A 19,553-nucleotide genomic window follows, 5' to 3' on the forward strand; every position below is an offset into this window, starting at 1 on the left:
ATCCAAACTGCAGAGTAAAATTACTCTCGATGACGTATTGGTGGCTCTTGATTCTGCTAAGCTTCTGCATGATCTTGATGGAGTTCAATTGATACGGCGCTCTTCAGTGGTTGAAATTGTTATGAAGACAGAAAACTCTAAATACCGGTTACTAGAACATGGCCTCTCAATCAAAGGCTATTATCACCGTTTCTCGCTATCAACTAACAACCGAACCTTTAGGCGGCAGACACACGTGTCCGTTTTTGGATTACCTCTCGAAGCAAAGGTCATAAATCTTGGGTTAATTTTAGAAAATATGGGTTACGGCAAAAATGTTGCAACAAAACCAGTTATCAAATATGCTCGAAATGGTACTCCGTACTACTCTGGTGTACTGGTTGCAATTTTGGAAGATCTTCAAACACGGATCCCTGAGTTTTTGAATATCAAAGGTCACAGAGTAAAAACCATGTACACCTGGGAACCTACCGACCCAACAATCGTTTTTGAAACGCAACCAGTCATCGAGGAAGCAAATGATAATGCTGAAAAGGAAGAGAAAGTCGATCGCCCTGAAGAAGAAGGTTTGGATTTGACTGACAGTCTTGGGGAGCTGAGGAACGATGTCGAGTTTGTGGCTTCTTCCACAGAGACGGTGCTAGTAACCACATCAGCTGATGTTGATGTGGGGATACCCCCGTCCCTCGACACCTCGCTCCAGAGTTCGGAAACCGCCATACCTCCGGCAACCGCAAAATCCATTAGCGGCTTATTTAATGACATGGCAGGTGACGGCGATGTTGCTGACAATATCCCTATTATTCTGAGCGGTGAGGATGACGCATCTGTCGACGCAGCTGCCAAGGAGAATAATGCCTCATTTACTAATGTTGAATTGGTTGCCGTTGAGAAATTGGCGGTGGAAAATATCGAAATCGATAATGCGGATGGAAAGAATCCGAAAAGGAAAAGTTCAATTCGCACCGAGAAACTTTTCGAAGATAAAAAGAAAAAAGTCGAAACGGAAACAAAACTTATTCCTAATTTGGAACAAAATCTGTATAATATCGATTCCGCTTTTTGCAAGAAAGTACCCAAAGAAGATAGAAGTCGCTTGATCGGTCAAGTGTTGAAACTTCGTTACAGAAATCTTAAGCTGGAGGACAACCGAGAAGTTGAAAGTTTAATAGTAGAACGCGATCCAAAACAACGACGAATTATTAAGACCTCGTGGAAAAACTCGATCAATATGAAACACAGCGCTCTCATTGAACTAGTAAACAAACAATACAGTAAATTCTGCGACGTATACAAGATTTCTTTGGAGGACGTAAGAGTATAATTTTTATTTTTTATTAATACTAGTATATACATTGTGTACGTAATATAATCTGCGCTTTTTGAAAAAATAATTTCTTTGAAAAAGTTCTTTTTAACTCTTTACTGAGATAAAATAAGTTGGTAATAAGTATTAGATAAATTTTGCTTAATTTTTTTAAAGTTAATGTTTTAAATCTCAGTAAAAAGAAAAATGGCAGTAAGAATTCTTTCTTTAAATGTTAACGGGCTAAATAATGATTCAAAAAGACATTCGTTAATGACACTTTTTTTAAATTATGATATCATATGCCTACAAGAAACTCATTGTTGCGCTAATTTACAATCGAATTGGGAAAAAGAGTGGTTTCGAAAATCTAATGGCCATTCATTGTGGAATAGCGCTAACAATCGAGAAAAAGGTGTATCTATTTTAGTTAACAAAAATGTAATTTTAAATAACATAACACGAGATCAAAACGGTAGAATTCTTGCTGCTAACTTTATACTAAACGATAAGGTTTGTAGAATAATAAATGTATACGGACCAAATGATCCGCAAAAAAAAGAACTTTTTTATAAATCTTTGAATAAGCACGCGCGATTGTGTGATTATTATATTCTTTTAGGTGATTTCAATATGGTTGAGGACCCGTTTCTCGACAGAGAAAACGGGGACCGTTTTAACCCAAACAATACAATAGGTAGAAAAAATCTGAAACTGCTTACCGAAAAATATCAGTTAACTGATATTTTTCGGAAGCTGAACCCAAGTAAAAAAGTATTTTCATACGAAAACCTCAATTTTAAAAGTAGGATTGATAGGATATATGTTTCTAATAATTTGATAAATTTTATAACAACAAGCGAATACAACAAGATGGGTTGGAGTGACCATAGCTCGGTTTCCTGCAAAATCTCTTTGGAGAGGGAGAATCCGAGGGGGCCGGGATATTGGCATTTCAACTCGTCTTTATTAAATGACAAAAAGTTTATTGAAATTCTCAAAAGCGATTTTGAAGTTACTCAAAAGCAAATCATTTTTGAAAATAATAATCAAGCTTGGGAATATACCAAGTGTATGATTAGAGCTATTGCAGAAGAAAGAAGTCGCGAAATTAGAAAAGAAAATAAAGAAAAAATTACTATTTTAGAACAAGCTTTAAAAGCAGAAAATCTTAAGCGCGATAGTGATGAAGGCGAACTTAAACGAATTAAAAAAGAATTATCTGAATTAAATAACAAGAATGGTGTGTTTATCCGAACGAAACAAGTAATAATCGAAGAGGGAGAAATACCCTCAAGATCCTTGTTTCTTTTGGAAAAACACAACCAAGGCAAAAAAACAATTAAAACAATATCCTATGAAAACAAAACTGTAAATGATACAGACGGCATTCAAAAAGTTTTGAGAAAATATTACAAAAAACTCTATAATAACGAAAAGCTTGATGAAAATTTGCAAAACCGTTTTATTGATAAAATTCAAAATATCCTTAAAGATGATGAAAATACTTTTCTAAATGAAAAATTTACCGTAAATGAACTTTATCAATCCGCCCTATCCCTTCAAAAAAATAAATCTCCCGGAATCGACGGAATTCCTGTCGAATTCTGGCAGAGCACATGGGGTATTTATGGGGGGGAGTTCACACGATTGGCTAACGAAAACTTTTTTGAAAACACTCAAAACCACATTCCGTGGTCTCAGAGGACGGCCGTGATTAGTCTCCTTCCGAAGGATGGAGACTTGTCGCTGCTGCAGAACTGGAGGCCAATCTCATTGCTGTGCGCTGACTACAAGATTGTCACAAAAGCGCTGGCTTTGAGAATGGCCAAGGTTCTCGAAAAAATCCTGGAACCCTCCCAAACTTGCTCGGTACCCGGAAGAAACATCTTTTCGAACTTGTTCCTGGTTCGAGACCTCATCCATTACACCGACGAAAAAAAGCTCGGTGCTTTCTTGATGTCTTTGGACCAGGAGAAAGCTTTCGATAAGATGGATCGCGATTTCTTAATTAAAACTTTAGAAAAATTTAATCTTGGAAACAATTTTGTGAATGCCATTAAGCAATCTTTTAAAAATACCCAATCAATTATTTCTAACAACGGATACCTGAGCAAGCCCATTCCAATAAAAAGGGGAGTTCGACAGGGGGATCCGATCTCCTTGATGCTTTACTGTGTGGCAGTGGAAACACTTGCCCTCGAGTTCAAACACAACCGAGGCATCGAGGGGATCGGACTCCCTGGTACAACTCCCTTGAAAGTATTGCAATTTGCAGATGACACCGCTGTAGCTTGCAGAAACCCCCAATGCCTTAGCGAAATTTTTTCAGTGCTAAAATTGTTTGAAAATGCAACAGGCTCAAACATTAATATCGCAAAAACTAAAGCCCTTGCGCTGGGGGGACTCGAGAACACAATTGATCGCTTGCATTTTAAAAACTATGTTATCGACTGGTCAAACCAAGACGGTATGAAAGTTCTTGGTATAACCTTTTTTAACAACTTAAAAAAGACAGCTGAATTTAATTTCAATAAAGCTGTTGACAAGTTTACTAAAATTTTAAAACACTTTAAATATAGAAACGTTTCATTAAAATGCAAGGGGATGTTTGTAAACACGCTGGCCCTGTCAAAGGTCTGGTATGTTGCAAACGTCTTCCCTATGAATAAAAATCACGAAAAAACTATTAAAAAAGAAACTTCGATTTATTTGTGGCAGAGCAACTTCGCCGAGCCAATAAAAAGAAACATCTTAAATTTAAAAATAGTCAAAGGTGGCTTAGGTATTCTCGACGTCAAAAAGCAATGTACAGCTTTAAGACTAAAGCATCTCATGCAATTTCGAGAAGACCTAAGTCCTCATGAAAATTTCTATTTAAAAAGATACTATCTTGCATACTCTTTAGACAAATATGCTAAAAAAGGTTATAGCCAATGGAACTTTCTTACCGGAGTAAACTTTCCCAAATCTTTAAAAGAACTGCCATTCTATTATGTTGATGTGGTAGAGCTTTTAAAGACTAAACAAAATCTTTTTAAAGAAAAAAATATAACAACAAAAAAAGTTTACTCTCTCTTGGGTGACCAGGAAGATTTTCTAAATATAAATAAAACTCAAACATTCTGGGAAAGTACTTTCGAAACTAACATGCCTTGGGACAAGATCTGGAGTAGGTGCTTCAGATCTTACGCCCAAGGGCCTTCCCAAAACACTCAGTGGAAGTTGTTCCAAAACATTTTACCCACTAAGGAAAAATGCAAACTGTGGGCTAAAAACCGCGGGCGAGCCAATACCAATTGCCTCGTCTGCAACCAAAACGAAAATACATTACACCCTTTTGTATATTGCAAAGTTGCTCGAGCGGTTTGGTGTGGTTTGAAGTTTGTTTACGAGAAACTTCTGCCGCAGACAAACTTCAACACCATTCAGGTCCTCTTTTATTTAAACATTGAGAAATTAGCGAGATTTGACCCAAAAGCAAAACTAGTTACAACCATAACAAACATTATAACTACTGAAATATGGCGCTCAAGAAACATGAGAGTAATGGAAAGTAAAATCCTCTCCCCACCCAAAATAATTAAAAACATTATTAAAGAAATTAAATATATATGGAAAATAAAATATGAGAAATATAAACGTGAAAACAATGTTGAAAAGTTTCATACTTTGTTTTCCATTAACGATGCAATATCTAAACAAAACGAGCAAGATCTCGTGTTTACTATATAAAGAAACAACCATATTGAAATGATCTCCCATTTCCTAGTATATGTACATATATTTACGAAAAGCATGTCCCCAGTAGCCCTGTGGGTGCGACGGACATGTGTTTATTTTTTAAATGCAAGGCTTAATGGCCAGCACTATTTATTTTAAACTAGTGAAACGGAAAAGCATGACCCCAGCAGCCTTGTGGTGTGACGGTCATGCGTTTATTTTTTAAATGCCCGGCTTAATGGCCAGCCAAATATATTATAAACATGACTTTCTCTTTGTTTTTTAATTAATACTGAAGTTTATAAGTGTTTGTTGTGTTGTAATATATATTTTGTAATTATGTTATAAATTATGTTATTACATATTTTGCGGTTTTAACTTTCGAATTTTCGTTCTCGCTTTCGTTTTATTCTTGTTTTTGTTTTTGCTTTAATAAAATCCGCAAAAAGAAAAAAAAAAACAAAATTTAAAATTCAATCAACCACTTTGACTTTATTTTGGATTTATAAAACATTTTTATACATATATATATATATATTTATTTATAACTAAAAACTAGTGTGTCCTATATTATTTTTTTGTTTTATTTAGCAAATCTTTATAAATAATGTGTTCACAAAGAACAATAATTTTACTTTAGCTTTTTTGATTATAATAAATCCTTTATTGTTTGTTTGTTTTACCTTGCGGTTTTAAAATTTTTAGTTTTGAGTTAAAATTTTGTTTTACATTTATTTTTGTTTTGTTTTTAAAAAAGCCGCAAATTCTTGAAAGTAATGTTTAAATATAAATATTTCATCATTGTAGTTAAAAATATATTGATTTATTGTGTTATTTGAAAGAAAATCTTTTGTATATATCACGGTTTCTTTGTAAAATATTTTTTTTACATGAAATACATTGTAAAGAAAAAAAAAAAAAGTATCTGTTCTTATCAGTTTAATATCTGGTACGCCGGCACAGTCCGGCTCATATATTAATCTGATTTTTGGCATTAGGTCATGGGATCATAGGTTTACCTTGCCCTGACCACGGGTTGCCTCGGCTTTGCACTACTGCTGAGCGCGGCCCAGATTGGAAAAAAGAAAATATCTTCACTTTCAGAGTGTCTAACATCGCTAATGGTCTCAGCTGCTGCTGCTGATGATGCTGCTGATGATGACGACGACGAAAATGATTAGACGTTCTAATTCAAACCACAAGTACATTGTTGAAGACGGCGTCAGTCCGACTATGTCTGCAGTGTTCAGTTATCGCTTCTCGGCCTAATGGCTAAGATCAAGTGTAGTATCTGTTCTTATCAGTTTAATATCTGGTACGCCGGCACAGTCCGGCTCATATATTAATCTGATTTTTGGCATTAGGTCATGGGATCATAGGTTTACCTTGCCCTGACCACGGGTTGCCTCGGCTTTGCACTACTGCTGAGCGCGGCCCAGATTGGAAAAAAGAAAATATCTTCACTTTCAGAGTGTCTAACATCGCTAATGGTCTCAGCTGCTGCTGCTGATGATGCTGCTGATGATGACGACGACGAAAATGATTAGACGTTCTAATTCAAACCACAAGTACATTGTTGAAGACGGCGTCAGTCCGACTATGTCTGCAGTGTTCAGTTATCGCTTCTCGGCCTAATGGCTAAGATCAAGTGTAGTATCTGTTCTTGATTCTTAGCTTAATTAGGCTAGTTAGTGATCCTAACTAGTATAAAGAAGGTCTACTGGCCTTCTTAGTGTTTAGTGAGTATTACCTTGCCCCTTCCACGGGTTGCAAGGACAAGTGGTATTAGAGTGTAATTTGGTTTTTTTAGTGTATTGAGTGACTGAGAGGCTTTAAGGATCGTAGATCCTAGTGAGTTAAAGTGAGTGTGTGTGAGTATAAAGAGGTTGGTTAGACCTCCCTAGAGGTCTACTGGCCTCAGAGCGTCCGAGTGGCTAAGAGTGTATTATATATAGTTAGTACTATTTACCATGTTACAAATCGACCCAAAAACGTCCATGGAGGTAGTTACTGATATTGGTGCTGCTACAGCCCATACTAATGCTTATGCACAGGCTCATCATAGAACCTATGCACAAGTTACAACAAACAACAACTCTATAAACGAGTATAATTCCCTTAAACATACCATTCTGTGTAAAGTCAATACTAAAATCAGTGACAACGAGTTTTTATTAGCTATTGAAGAGGCTGGATACGATAAACACCTATTTGGGTACCAACAGTTTCGTAATGGCTCATTTATTGAAATTGTAATGAAAAATGATTTAGCCAAACATAAAATTCTTGAAAAAGGTCTAAAAATAAACGGCATACACCATCAATTTTACCCCTCAACTCCAAGTAGAAATATAAGTAAAAGAGTGACGATTTCAATACTCGGTCTACCAATTGAAAAAAGCAGTTTCCCAGCTGGAAAGTATCTTGAAGAGCTGGGATATGGAAAGCACCTACGTACTAAACCTTTATTTAGAAGTACACCTAAAAACAAAACCCCATATTACTCCGGTATTATAGTTGTGATTATGGACAACCTTCAAAAGCCAATCCCTAGATTCATTAATTTAAATGGATATGAAGTCAGGGCAATTTATAACGGACAAGAAGATGTTGGAAGACCACATAAAAATTGCACGACAAATCAGCAAAATGAACAAAACGATTGTAACAAACCAACTAGTAATAGTCCCTTAGACACAACTTTGATGCAAATACAAAATGAAAGTCATGTTAAAATAACCGAGAGCATGGATGAAATAAACGAAGTAAAGGAATATAAAGAGAAAGCTCAAGCACAACCATTAGAAACAGCCATAGAATCCCAACTGAAAACAACCCTCGAAAGTATAATAATGAACGAAAATGAGAGCATTAAAACCAATGAAAACAAAAAGGTAGCAAATATAGATAACAAACAGGATAGTAAAAAAGAGGATAGTGTTAAGAATGTTAAAGAAGATAACGATAATAGTAATGATGAATATGATAGTAGTGATGACGGTGACATTAGAGATGACGATAATAGTGATGGTGACGATGGTAGTTATGATGACGACAGTGATGAAGATAGTAGTGAAGAAGAGTGTAAAGTTCCCGTAGAATTTCTTAAAATGCATCATATCGAAAAAGTGGATTTTAACTGGAGACGATTCAAGAACTTTGATCGTTTAAATTGCAGTAATAAAGAACTAAAAGAATTTAAAACGTATAAAAAACTTGAATGGCTAGAGTACGAAAGAGCTAACAGAAAGTATAAAGCAATAGACGAAAAAGTAAAACTTAATAAAAATCTTGTACCAGCTGCATTTCAACAAATGGATTCCGGTGAAATGTATGCTCACAACATAAAAGAATTCCAGAACTTTAATAGAAAGACTGCTGAGAAAACTGAAAGGACTAGATATACAGCCTGTAAAAAGGCAGAGTGGGAACAGCGAAAAAAAGAGCATTTACATTTTCACCCTTACCATGAAAAGAAACAAAAAGAGCGTTATCTAAAAAAAGAAGTCTATCACTCAAAAAGGCTCAAATTAACACCACTAACAGAAGACCAAAAACTCACTTAAAATCAAAATTAAAAAAAAAATATATATATATAAATCCTAAAAAAATATAAACAACGATATAAACAGACTTAAACCTAATCAAAATAAAAAAAAAAAAAAAAAAAAAAAAAAATAAAATAAAATAAAAATATAAAACTTCATATAAACAAATAAAAAATATAAAAACTGTAACCCGTTAAACGGTTTAAAAAAAAAAAAAAAAAAAAAAAAAAAAAAGTATCTGTTCTTATCAGTTTAATATCTGGTACGCCGGCACAGTCCGGCTCATATATTAATCTGATTTTTGGCATTAGGTCATGGGATCATAGGTTTACCTTGCCCTGACCACGGGTTGCCTCGGCTTTGCACTACTGCTGAGCGCGGCCCAGATTGGAAAAAAGAAAATATCTTCACTTTCAGAGTGTCTAACATCGCTAATGGTCTCAGCTGCTGCTGCTGATGATGCTGCTGATGATGACGACGACGAAAATGATTAGACGTTCTAATTCAAACCACAAGTACATTGTTGAAGACGGCGTCAGTCCGACTATGTCTGCAGTGTTCAGTTATCGCTTCTCGGCCTAATGGCTAAGATCAAGTGTAGTATCTGTTCTTATCAGTTTAATATCTGGTACGCCGGCACAGTCCGGCTCATATATTAATCTGATTTTTGGCATTAGGTCATGGGATCATAGGTTTACCTTGCCCTGACCACGGGTTGCCTCGGCTTTGCACTACTGCTGAGCGCGGCCCAGATTGGAAAAAAGAAAATATCTTCACTTTCAGAGTGTCTAACATCGCTAATGGTCTCAGCTGCTGCTGCTGATGATGCTGCTGATGATGACGACGACGAAAATGATTAGACGTTCTAATTCAAACCACAAGTACATTGTTGAAGACGGCGTCAGTCCGACTATGTCTGCAGTGTTCAGTTATCGCTTCTCGGCCTAATGGCTAAGATCAAGTGTAGTATCTTGTCACATCAAATAGTTACATTATATACATCCTATAGATGTATTCACAATTTAATAAAAAATAAAACTTAACAAGCGACATAACAAAATAATTAAAAAAAAAAAAAAAAAAAAACAAGTATCTGTTCTTATCAGTTTAATATCTGGTACGCCGGCACAGTCCGGCTCATATATTAATCTGATTTTTGGCATTAGGTCATGGGATCATAGGTTTACCTTGCCCTGACCACGGGTTGCCTCGGCTTTGCACTACTGCTGAGCGCGGCCCAGATTGGAAAAAAGAAAATATCTTCACTTTCAGAGTGTCTAACATCGCTAATGGTCTCAGCTGCTGCTGCTGATGATGCTGCTGATGATGACGACGACGAGAAAATGATTAGACGTTCTAATTCAAACCACAAGTACATTGTTGAAGACGGCGTCAGTCCGACTATGTCTGCAGTGTTCAGTTATCGCTTCTCGGCCTAATGGCTAAGATCAAGTGTAGTATCTGTTCTTATTTTGGCCGAGGCAGCGATTTTTAAAGTGAATATAGTGATTTGGTTGTTTTTTTTTAATATAGATATTAAGTTTTTGATTGGTTTTACTGGATGATGACGTCACCGGAACAAGTCAAGGATTTATTAGAGAAAATGGAAGTAGTAACATGCTGGTGTTGTACCGTTTCACGACGAATTCGAGCCGAGCTACAGCACCGATGAGGATGAAGATGACGCGGACCAGCAGGACCACCGAAAAATAAGGGACGCGGAAGCCCTACCCGAAATTCCGAAAAAATCGTACGCAAGCGTAACTACCCAAAGTATTAGTAACACCTTTAAAAAGCAATTATCGAATAACCTTCTTACCGTAATTGGAAAACGAATATCTTCCTACGATGTGTTAGTGGCATTAGAGGAAGCAAACCTGGATGACCACCTTGAAGGTTTTCAGTTTATCCGTAACAACAGGGTTATGGAAATTGTGATGAAAACCGACCAAGCGAAGAACTTCCTACTTGAGAAGGGACTCACTATTGGCGGCACTCATTACTTGTTCCAAAAGTCTAACCCCGAAAGAGAACCGAGCACACTAATGCATGTTTCTGTGTTCGGACTCCCAATTGAGAGTAAAGAACTCAAAGTCGGGAATATTTTCAACAGTTGGGCTATGGACGGCATGTTTTGACCAAACCTGTCATGAGAACGACGCTGAAGGGAAAACTTTACTTCACCGGAATTCTCGTGGCAGTCATGGAGAACATGCCGAAACCAATGCCCACCAGCATGGAAGTTATGGGGTACAAGATAAGACTGCTCCATAACGGACAAGAAAGGAACGTACAACGAAAGGAAACACCAAAGGCGTACATCCCGAAACACCATCTACTTTGACGGAAGCCAAGAAAGACACTGCAGCACCGTCTCCACCACCACCACAAGTCGAAACTTTAATGGAAATTCCCCAAACAACTGCTCCTCCGAATAATGTTGAACCAACACCACCAACCCCATCAACAAGTACACTCCAAATAAACCCACAAGAACCAAAGAAGAAACCCGAAGAAACTAACCAAACAAACGAAGACCCCGACGATATGCAGAGCACCCATGACTCTGACGACTCCACGGTTTTAAACGATAACAAAGAACCCTTCATAACAAAAAAAAACAAAACTAAAAACAAAAAGCGAAAAACACATAAAAACAGCCGAAAACGAGGAACAAACGAAGCGAGTTAATAAAGAAAAAGATGGTACCTTGGGATCAGGGTAATTTATTCTTTTGTTATTTACTATTTTTTTCTTTACTTTATTGATATGCGCGCGTTTGAAAACCTAATTCATGTCTTTTGAAAACTTTTTTAACTTCAAATTTGAATTTAAATGTTTTTTTTTTTGCTGTTTTAAAAAAAATGTACGTAAGAATTCTCACGCTAAATGTAAATGGTCTCCAAACTGAGACCAAAAGCAACAAAATTTTTCGATTTCTAAATAATTCGGACTATGACGTAATATGCTTACAAGAAACGCATAGTTCCGAACAAAATCATTTGAAATGGTCGAATGAATGGAAACACCAAACTCAAGGAAGTTCTCTTTGGAATAATGGGAACCAAAAAGAGCGCGGTGTGGCCATTTTAACTAAAAAAGAAATTATTTTTAACGAAATTACACAAGATGAAAACGGGAGAATTCTTGCTACAAATTTAAAACTGAAAAATTTTGTAATCAGAATAATTAATTTATACGGACCCAATGATCCGCAACAAAAGGAAAATTTTTTTAAACAAATTGGAAAACACGCGCGTGGATCCGATTATATGATCCTAACGGGAGACTTCAACATGGTTGAAAACCCACAACTAGACAGGGAAGGGGGTGACCTATTTAATAAAAACAACACTCTAGGTAAAGCCAAATTGAATTTTTTTTGCGAAAAATTCGATTTGGTTGATATATACAGGAAAATTAACCCAATTAAAATTGAATTTACATACGAAAAATTAGATCAAAGTTTCAAAAGTAGAATTGACAGAATTTATGTACCTTTGACAATCTCAAGTGACAGCGAATGCGCGATTATAGAAAACAAAATCAGTGACCACAAAGCCTTCGGCTGCACTCTTAAACTTGAAAAAATAAAAGAGAGAGGCCCGGGCTACTGGCACTTGAATGTTAGTCTCTTAAGCGACCGCGTTTTCAAAGAAAAATTAAAAAAAGATTTTGAAGAAGAAAAAACAAAAAAATTATATTACTCTAATAGCAGTCAATGGTGGGCATCACAAAGTCCCGCATAAAGTCGATTGCTATAGAAGCGTCAAAAGCGAAAAAGGCCAACTAAAAAGTAAACAAATAAATTTGCGACAAAAAATTGACGAGGAAAATCAAAAACAGGAGAGAGACTTGGAAACACTTGAAGACCTAAAATCTGAGCTCTAAGAACTCCTTTGCGACGGGGGCGTGTTCGTGAGGACGAAACAAAACTCGCAGAGGAAGGCGAAAAACCTTCCAAGGCTCTCTTCTAAAATGGAAAAAACAACCAAAAAAAAAAAGATTATAAGAGAAATAAAAGACGGTGACACCGTTCACACGGACACCGTCAAAATACTAAAAACAATTAGAAAATTTTATAAAAACCTTTACAAAACAAAACCTCTCAATAAAGAAAAGCAAAATACATTTTTGGCAAACATTAAAACATCCCTTACGGACGACCAAAATGCTTTTTTAAACATTCCCTTTAGCAGCGAGGAGCTTTACAACGCTGCCATGTCCCTAAACAAAGGCAAAACACCAGGAATAGACGGCCTCCCGGCAGAGTTCTATCAAGAATGCTGGGATATTTACTCAGAAGAACTTACCGATCTCATGAACGGTAATGTCTTCGATGTAAATAACGAGCTGTCGTGGTCGCAGAGAACGGCGCTGATTAGTCTCCTTCCAAAAGAGGGTGATCTGACGGCGCTGCAAAACTGGAGACCAATATCCCTGCTGTGCGCGGATTACAAAATAATCACTAAAGCCCTCGCCTTGAGGTTGTCAAAGGTACTTGATAAAATTCTCGGACCGTCTCAAACGTGCTCGGTACCGGAAAGGAATATCTTCTCCAATCTTTTCCTGGTCAGAGACCTAATACAGTACACTAACGAAAAAACAACATAGATAGTGTACTGATTACAATCGACCAGGAAAAAGCATTTGACAAAATTGATAGAAATTTTCTTTTTATACTTTTGAAAAATTTAACCTGGGAAAAAATTTTATAACAGCAATAACGCAAACCATGAAAAACTCCCATTCAATTATAATAAACAACGGCTATTTGAGTAAGCCCTTCAGTATCAGCAGAGGAGTTCGCCAAGGCGATCCCATCTCCCTCATGCTATACTGCCTGGCAGTGGAATCGCTGGCCCAGACATCAGAAACAATCCTGATGTGGACGGCATTCCTCTGCCGGGAACAAAAAATAAACTAAAAGTAATGCAATACGCTGATGACACCACTATTTTCCTGAGGAACCCGAAGTCCATCGAATGCGTTTTTAAAACGCTAGATGACTTCGAGGAAGCCTCGGGATCAAATATTAATAAAAACAAGACCAAGGCTCTGGCGTTAGGCGGATTCAATTACATACACTATGAAAACATGGCCAGAGTGTTAAATCAAAAGCTATTTAACATAACCTGGTGCAACGCATCAGGTATCAAAGTATTAGGAATAACATTCCACACTGACCTTGCTTTTACCGCAAGCATTAATTGGCAGAAAGCCGTTGAGAGCTTTAAGAAATCAAAAGCTTTAGATACCGGAACATATCTTAAAGATGCAAGGGTGTTTTTGTAAACACTCTTGCACTCTCCAAGGTATGGTTCGTGGCCAACGGCTTCCCAATTAATGAAACCACCGCCAAAAGGATTAAAAAAGAAATATCAGCGTACCTTTGGCAAAGCGAATACGCGCAACCCATCAAAAGCGACATTTTAAATTTACCAATTGATAAAGGAGGACTAGGCATCCTTGACACTAAAATGCAATGCCTAGCCCTGCGAACAAAACACTTATTCAAAATTAAAGAACAAGAAAACTGCCACGAGACTTGTTTCATCCAAAAATACTATCTGGCGCATCATCTGGCGAAACACGCGCGAATCAAATGCCCACTATGGTTGTTCCTCACGAGTAACAACTTCCCAAAAGCAATAGGCGAAATTCCTTTTTACTATAAAGACGTGATTGAAACAATTAAAGCGAACAAGCAAATCTTTGAAATTAAATGTAAAAGCGCCAAAAATTTTCGCGCGCATCTCGCTAAAGCAAATGAAAACCCAAACTTGCTGAAAATCCAAACTGCATGGGATACAAAACTTCAAAAAGCTCTTCCATGGAAAAAAATATGGGAACGAAGTTTCGTGTCCTATGCCAGTGGCCCTAATAAAATACCCTCCTAGAGTATGAAACGAACTCACTCCCAACTTTGGAAAAGTTTTAGAGTTGGAGGAAAAACAGAGGGCGCGGTAACGCAAACTGTAAAACATGCGGATCACTCGAAAACACACTTCACCCTTTTATCCACTGCGGAAAGAAAGCTCGATCAGTGTGGAAGGCTTTCAAAAACACCTATGAAAAACTAATTCCTCAAGAAAATTTTAACATTGTTCGGGCTGTCTTTCAAACAAATACGGAACATTTGCCAAAGAAAGACAACACCGCAAAAATTGCAACCACTCTTGCCCACGTAATAACTTCACGGTTATGGTGGGCAAGAAACATGAAGGTTAAAGAGAACAAAGTTATACCCTCTGCAAGAATTGTAGAGGGTATAAAAGCCGAAATTAAAGCTATATGGAAAACAATGTACAACAAACACCTAAGAGAAAACAATGTGGAAAAATTCCACGAAATATTTTCAATAAACGGTGCCATCAGTGAAAATAATAACGGAAATTTAAATTTCTTGTTATAGAAAAAGGGTTTTCAACCATGTTTCAAATAAGTATATTTATTTTTTTTTTGTTACGAAAAAGCATGTCCCCAGCAGCCCCTGTGGGTGCGACGGACATGCGTATATTTTATAAATGCGAGGCTTAATGGCCAGCACAATATATTTTAAACCTCACGGAAAAATCACGAACATGTCCTGCAAAGCCCGGTGGCAATGATGGATGTGTGTATTTTTTATAACAGCCTGGGGTAATAGCCAGGCATATATATTTTAAACTCGGAAATATTTTATTCTTTAAAATTTCTTTAAAAAACATGTTGTGGTTTAAGTTCGATTTTTTTTCGTTTTTCGACTTTTCGATTTTCGTTTTGTTTCCTATAGCCACAATAGTTTTAAATAAAAATAAAAAATTAAAAACAGAAGCAAAATACTGTCTTAGAAAAGCAAAGGAAAAATAGAATATTGAAAAAATCTCCCCCCCTCATTGTATATTGTCCCCTGTTGTAAATATTTATTAATGAAATATATGTAATTATGTTAAAAAAAAAAAAAAAAAAAAGTATCTGTTCTTATCAGTTTAATATCTGGTACGCCGGCACAGTCCGGCTCATATATTAATCTGATTTTTGGCATTAGGTCATGGGATCATAGGTTTACCTTGCCCTGACCACGGGTTGCCTCGGCTTTGCACCACTGCTGAGCGCGGCCCAGATTGGAAAAAAGAAAATATCTTCACTTTCAGAGTGTCTAACATCGCTAATGGTCTCAGCTGCTGCTGCTGATGATGCTGCTGATGATGACGACGACGAAAATGATTAGACGTTCTAATTCAAACCACAAGTACATTGTTGAAGACGGCGTCAGTCCGACTATGTCTGCAGTGTTCAGTTATCGCTTCTCGGCCTAATGGCTAAGATCAAGTGTAGTATCTGTCTATCGCTTCTCGGCCTAATGGCTAAGATCCTCTGGTCTAGTTTGAGACAGCGACTATAATAAAAGGTCTATTGGCCTTATATATAGTACTAGTATAGCTTAATATAGTTTTGTATAGTTACGGTGCCCTATCCACGGGTTGCTTACTCCTAATAAGTAATAGGTTCACTCGACGTCATTATTAGTTGTAAGTGATAATAGATTTAATAAAATCCACTTTTGATATGGAAAATATTATAAATAATAACATAATGGAAATACGCAGGGAACAAACTTCTGCATCTAAAAGCTACGCCCAAGTAGCTACAGGAGAAAGTAATGTTAATTTAAAACCATTAAAAAATACCTTACTTTGCTCATTAAATACTACAGCCAATGTAGAAGATATACTTGCTGCTCTGGAAGAGCAAGACTTAGATGTTGACCTTTTTGGTCTTCAAGTTATTAGAGGAGGAAAGATGGTAGAAATTGTCATGAGGGATGACAAGTCGAAAAATACTCTTCTTGAAAAGGGGTTAAACATTAAAGGGGAACACTATCGCCTTTTTAATTCAAAACCAAACCGAACACCTAGAACGCCAACAACCCAAAGAAGAACGGTCTCGATCTTCGGTCTTCCACTTGAGTGTGTAGAGATTGGTGCAGGCGAAGAATTAGAAAACTGTGGATATGGTAAACACATATCTACAAGAACTCTAATGAAAAAAACTCAAAAAAACAAAATTGAATATTACTCTGGTATTCTACTTGTAGTATTGGAAAATATGCCTAAGCCAATACCAACCCACATAACCTTAAAAGGGTATAAAGTTAAAATAATCCACAGCGGTCAAGAAGGGTATATACCACATAAAAAAAAGAATTCATTTGAAGAAAGTGAATATAAAAAAAAAGATAATACAAATAAAGAAAATTCAACTAATGAAATCCTAAGTACTAATTTTGAAGTAACTAGGATCGAAAAAGATCTAGATGTTGCAGCCACTGAAACTGACGTCCACTTTCAAACCAATGAAATTAAGGTCAATTCAACTAATATAATTGAAACACAAACTATGGAGCAGGATATTGAAAATGAAGTGTATATTCATCAAGAACAAGAAGTAAAACAAAGTATACTATATGAGAACGAATTTATGGGTGAAGAGAATCCATCAGAAGCAATAGATGCAGACACGAACTCATTGCAGGAAGTAGGTACTAATGATAACAATAAAAAGAGAAAAAATAACACTGAGAAAAACAAATACACTGAATCTAAACGATCCAATAAGGAATCACTAAATCTTGAAAAATTTAGTGAAAAACAAAAAAATTAAAAATAAAAATAAAAATATAAAACATAAAACCAAACAAAAATATAAAATTCAAAAATATAATAAAAATAAAAACAAAAACTAAACAAAAAAATAAAAACACTTTAGTTAAAAATGGCTTTAAATATCTACACACTCAATGTAAATGGTCTAAATGACAATTCTAAACGTGTGAAAATAATGAATTGTCTAAAAAATACCGACAGCGATGTTATATGCATACAGGAAACGCATTGTACCCAAGAAAACATGCCTAAATGGGCATTGGAATGGAGCAATATCACAGGTGGTTCGTCTCTGTGGAATAATGGTACAAACAAAGAACGCGGTGTCGCAATACTCACAAAAAATATAATCAATTTCGATCAAGTAAAGCATGATAAAAATGGAAGAATACTATCAACGAACATCAATATAGATAACACCATTATTAGAATAATCAACATATACGGTCCAAATAGCCCATCAGATAAAGAAAATTTTTTTCAATCTATCGAAAAAACATGTCAAAGTATCGGACAGCCTGTTTCTTGTAGGAGACTTCAACATGGTCGAAAACCCAACACTAGACAGATTTGGAGGCGACCTCTACAATAAAAATAACACACTTGGATCCATAAACCTTAGAGCAATTATAGAAAAATACAATTTAATAGACTACTATAGAAAACTAAACCCTAAAGGAACTGATTTTACTTATGCAAAAACTGATGGATCCGTCAAAAGTAGGATAGACAGGATATATAGCCAAACAAATGATAGGTCTATCTACAAATATGCAATCATTGAAACCTTCTTGAGCGACCACAAAGCCTTCTGTCTCTATCAAATGGCTAAAAAACCAAATAAAAAAGGACTCGGATACTGGCACTTGAATGTAACCCTCTTAGAGGATGAAATATTTATAAAAAATGTAGTAAATGAATTTGAAAGATTCGTGAAAAACAAAACACTCTTACGAAAACTTAAACCAATGGTGGGAAATTTTTAAGTACCAAATTAAATAAAATGCAATCACTAGGTCCACAGAAATTAACAAAACCAAAAAAGAGTATCAAAAACAACTAGAAAAAAAACTAAAAACCGAAAATGAAAATGAAATAAAAGATATCGAAAATCCATAAAAAATGAAATAAACATGCTTAGTATTAATCGTGGTGTGTTTATAAGAACAAAACAGCAAGTTGTTGAGGAAGGTGAAACCCCATCAAAGGCGCTTTTTTCATTGGAAAAAACTAATCAGAAAAAAAAAACAATCGAGGAAATTAATGAAAACAACACCTTATACAAAGAAACTGCTTGTATTAATAAAGTCATTAGAAAGTACTACAAAACCTTATATAAAGAACATAACCTTGACGAAGCAAAACAAATCAACCTCCTAAATAATATAAAAAATCCCCTTAAAAATTACGAAAATGCCTTCTTAAATACATACCTGACTAAAGAAGAACTGCTTAATGCAGCTAATTCTCTTGCAAAGTCAAAAACACCAGGTATCGATGGTATTCCGGTAGAGTTTTATCAAAGCTTCTGGAATATAATTGGAACCGAATTTACCCATATTGTAAATAAAAACCTCTTTAACGAAAAAGCCGAATTGTCATGGTCACAGAGAACAGCCATAATAAGTCTACTCCCAAAAGAGGGAGATCTAAAACAACTTAAGAACTGGAGACCAATTTCCTTGTTATGTGCTGATTACAAGATCATCACTAAGGCCCTTGCAATTCGGCTATCAAAGGTTCTTGAGAAAATACTAGAACCATCGCAAACCTGCTCTGTTCCTAATCGTACAATCTTTTCAAATATCTTCCTAGCTAGGGATCTAATAGAGTATACCAATCAGAAGAGTAGTAAAAGTTTTATTATATCAATTGACAAAGAGAAGGCATTTGATAAAATTGATAGAAAATTTCTTTTTAAAGTAATTGAATGTTTTAATTTTGGTTGTATGTTTACAAGAGCCTTAAAACAAACGCTCAAAAATACACAATCCCTTATTATAAACAATGGGCACCTAAGAAAACCCTTCAAAGTTAATAGAGGAGTAAGGCAAGGTGACCCTATATCACTTATGCTTTACTGTATTGCGGCAGAGACCCTGTCTCTATCAATAAAAAAGAATCAAAATATCGATGGAATTCAAATACCTGGAAATAATATTCCTCTCAAAATTTTGCAATATGCAGATGACACAATGATTACTGCACAAAATATCTCATCCATCGATGAAATTTTTAAAGAAATAGCAAACTTTGAACTTGCCACTGGGTCAAACATAAACAAGGCAAAATCAAAAGCTCTGGCACTTGGAGGCTTTGACCATCTGG

The 19,553-nt window shown here is 35.9% G+C and overlaps 3 non-coding genes and 7 pseudogenes across 3 annotated transcripts; all 10 read left to right on the plus strand.

The window, feature by feature from the left end:
- Positions 1-5,906: 5,906 nt before the first annotated feature.
- Positions 5,907-6,107, plus strand: LOC136077275 (U2 spliceosomal RNA; annotated as a pseudogene).
- Positions 6,108-6,281: 174 nt separating this feature from the next.
- Positions 6,282-6,473, plus strand: LOC136077324 (U2 spliceosomal RNA). Its single transcript, XR_010637021.1, has one exon. It is a non-coding gene; the product is annotated as a U2 spliceosomal RNA (small nuclear RNA).
- A 174-nt stretch (positions 6,474-6,647) lies between these two features.
- LOC136077449 (U2 spliceosomal RNA) lies at positions 6,648-6,807 on the plus strand (annotated as a pseudogene).
- A 1,966-nt stretch (positions 6,808-8,773) lies between these two features.
- On the plus strand, positions 8,774-8,968 carry LOC136077319 (U2 spliceosomal RNA). The gene has a single exon (XR_010637017.1). It is a non-coding gene; the product is annotated as a U2 spliceosomal RNA (small nuclear RNA).
- Positions 8,969-9,142: 174 nt separating this feature from the next.
- On the plus strand, positions 9,143-9,334 carry LOC136077336 (U2 spliceosomal RNA). The gene has a single exon (XR_010637027.1). It is a non-coding gene; the product is annotated as a U2 spliceosomal RNA (small nuclear RNA).
- Positions 9,335-9,508: 174 nt separating this feature from the next.
- Positions 9,509-9,620, plus strand: LOC136077570 (U2 spliceosomal RNA; annotated as a pseudogene).
- A 35-nt stretch (positions 9,621-9,655) lies between these two features.
- LOC136077376 (U2 spliceosomal RNA) lies at positions 9,656-9,823 on the plus strand (annotated as a pseudogene).
- A 176-nt stretch (positions 9,824-9,999) lies between these two features.
- Positions 10,000-10,170, plus strand: LOC136077459 (U2 spliceosomal RNA; annotated as a pseudogene).
- Positions 10,171-15,478: 5,308 nt separating this feature from the next.
- LOC136077307 (U2 spliceosomal RNA) lies at positions 15,479-15,687 on the plus strand (annotated as a pseudogene).
- Positions 15,688-15,861: 174 nt separating this feature from the next.
- Positions 15,862-16,083, plus strand: LOC136077576 (U2 spliceosomal RNA; annotated as a pseudogene).
- Positions 16,084-19,553: the final 3,470 nt, after the last annotated feature.

This window comes from Hydra vulgaris, chromosome 02 (assembly GCF_038396675.1).
Source record: "Hydra vulgaris chromosome 02, alternate assembly HydraT2T_AEP".
In the NCBI taxonomy this organism is placed as follows: domain Eukaryota; kingdom Metazoa; phylum Cnidaria; class Hydrozoa; order Anthoathecata; family Hydridae; genus Hydra; species Hydra vulgaris.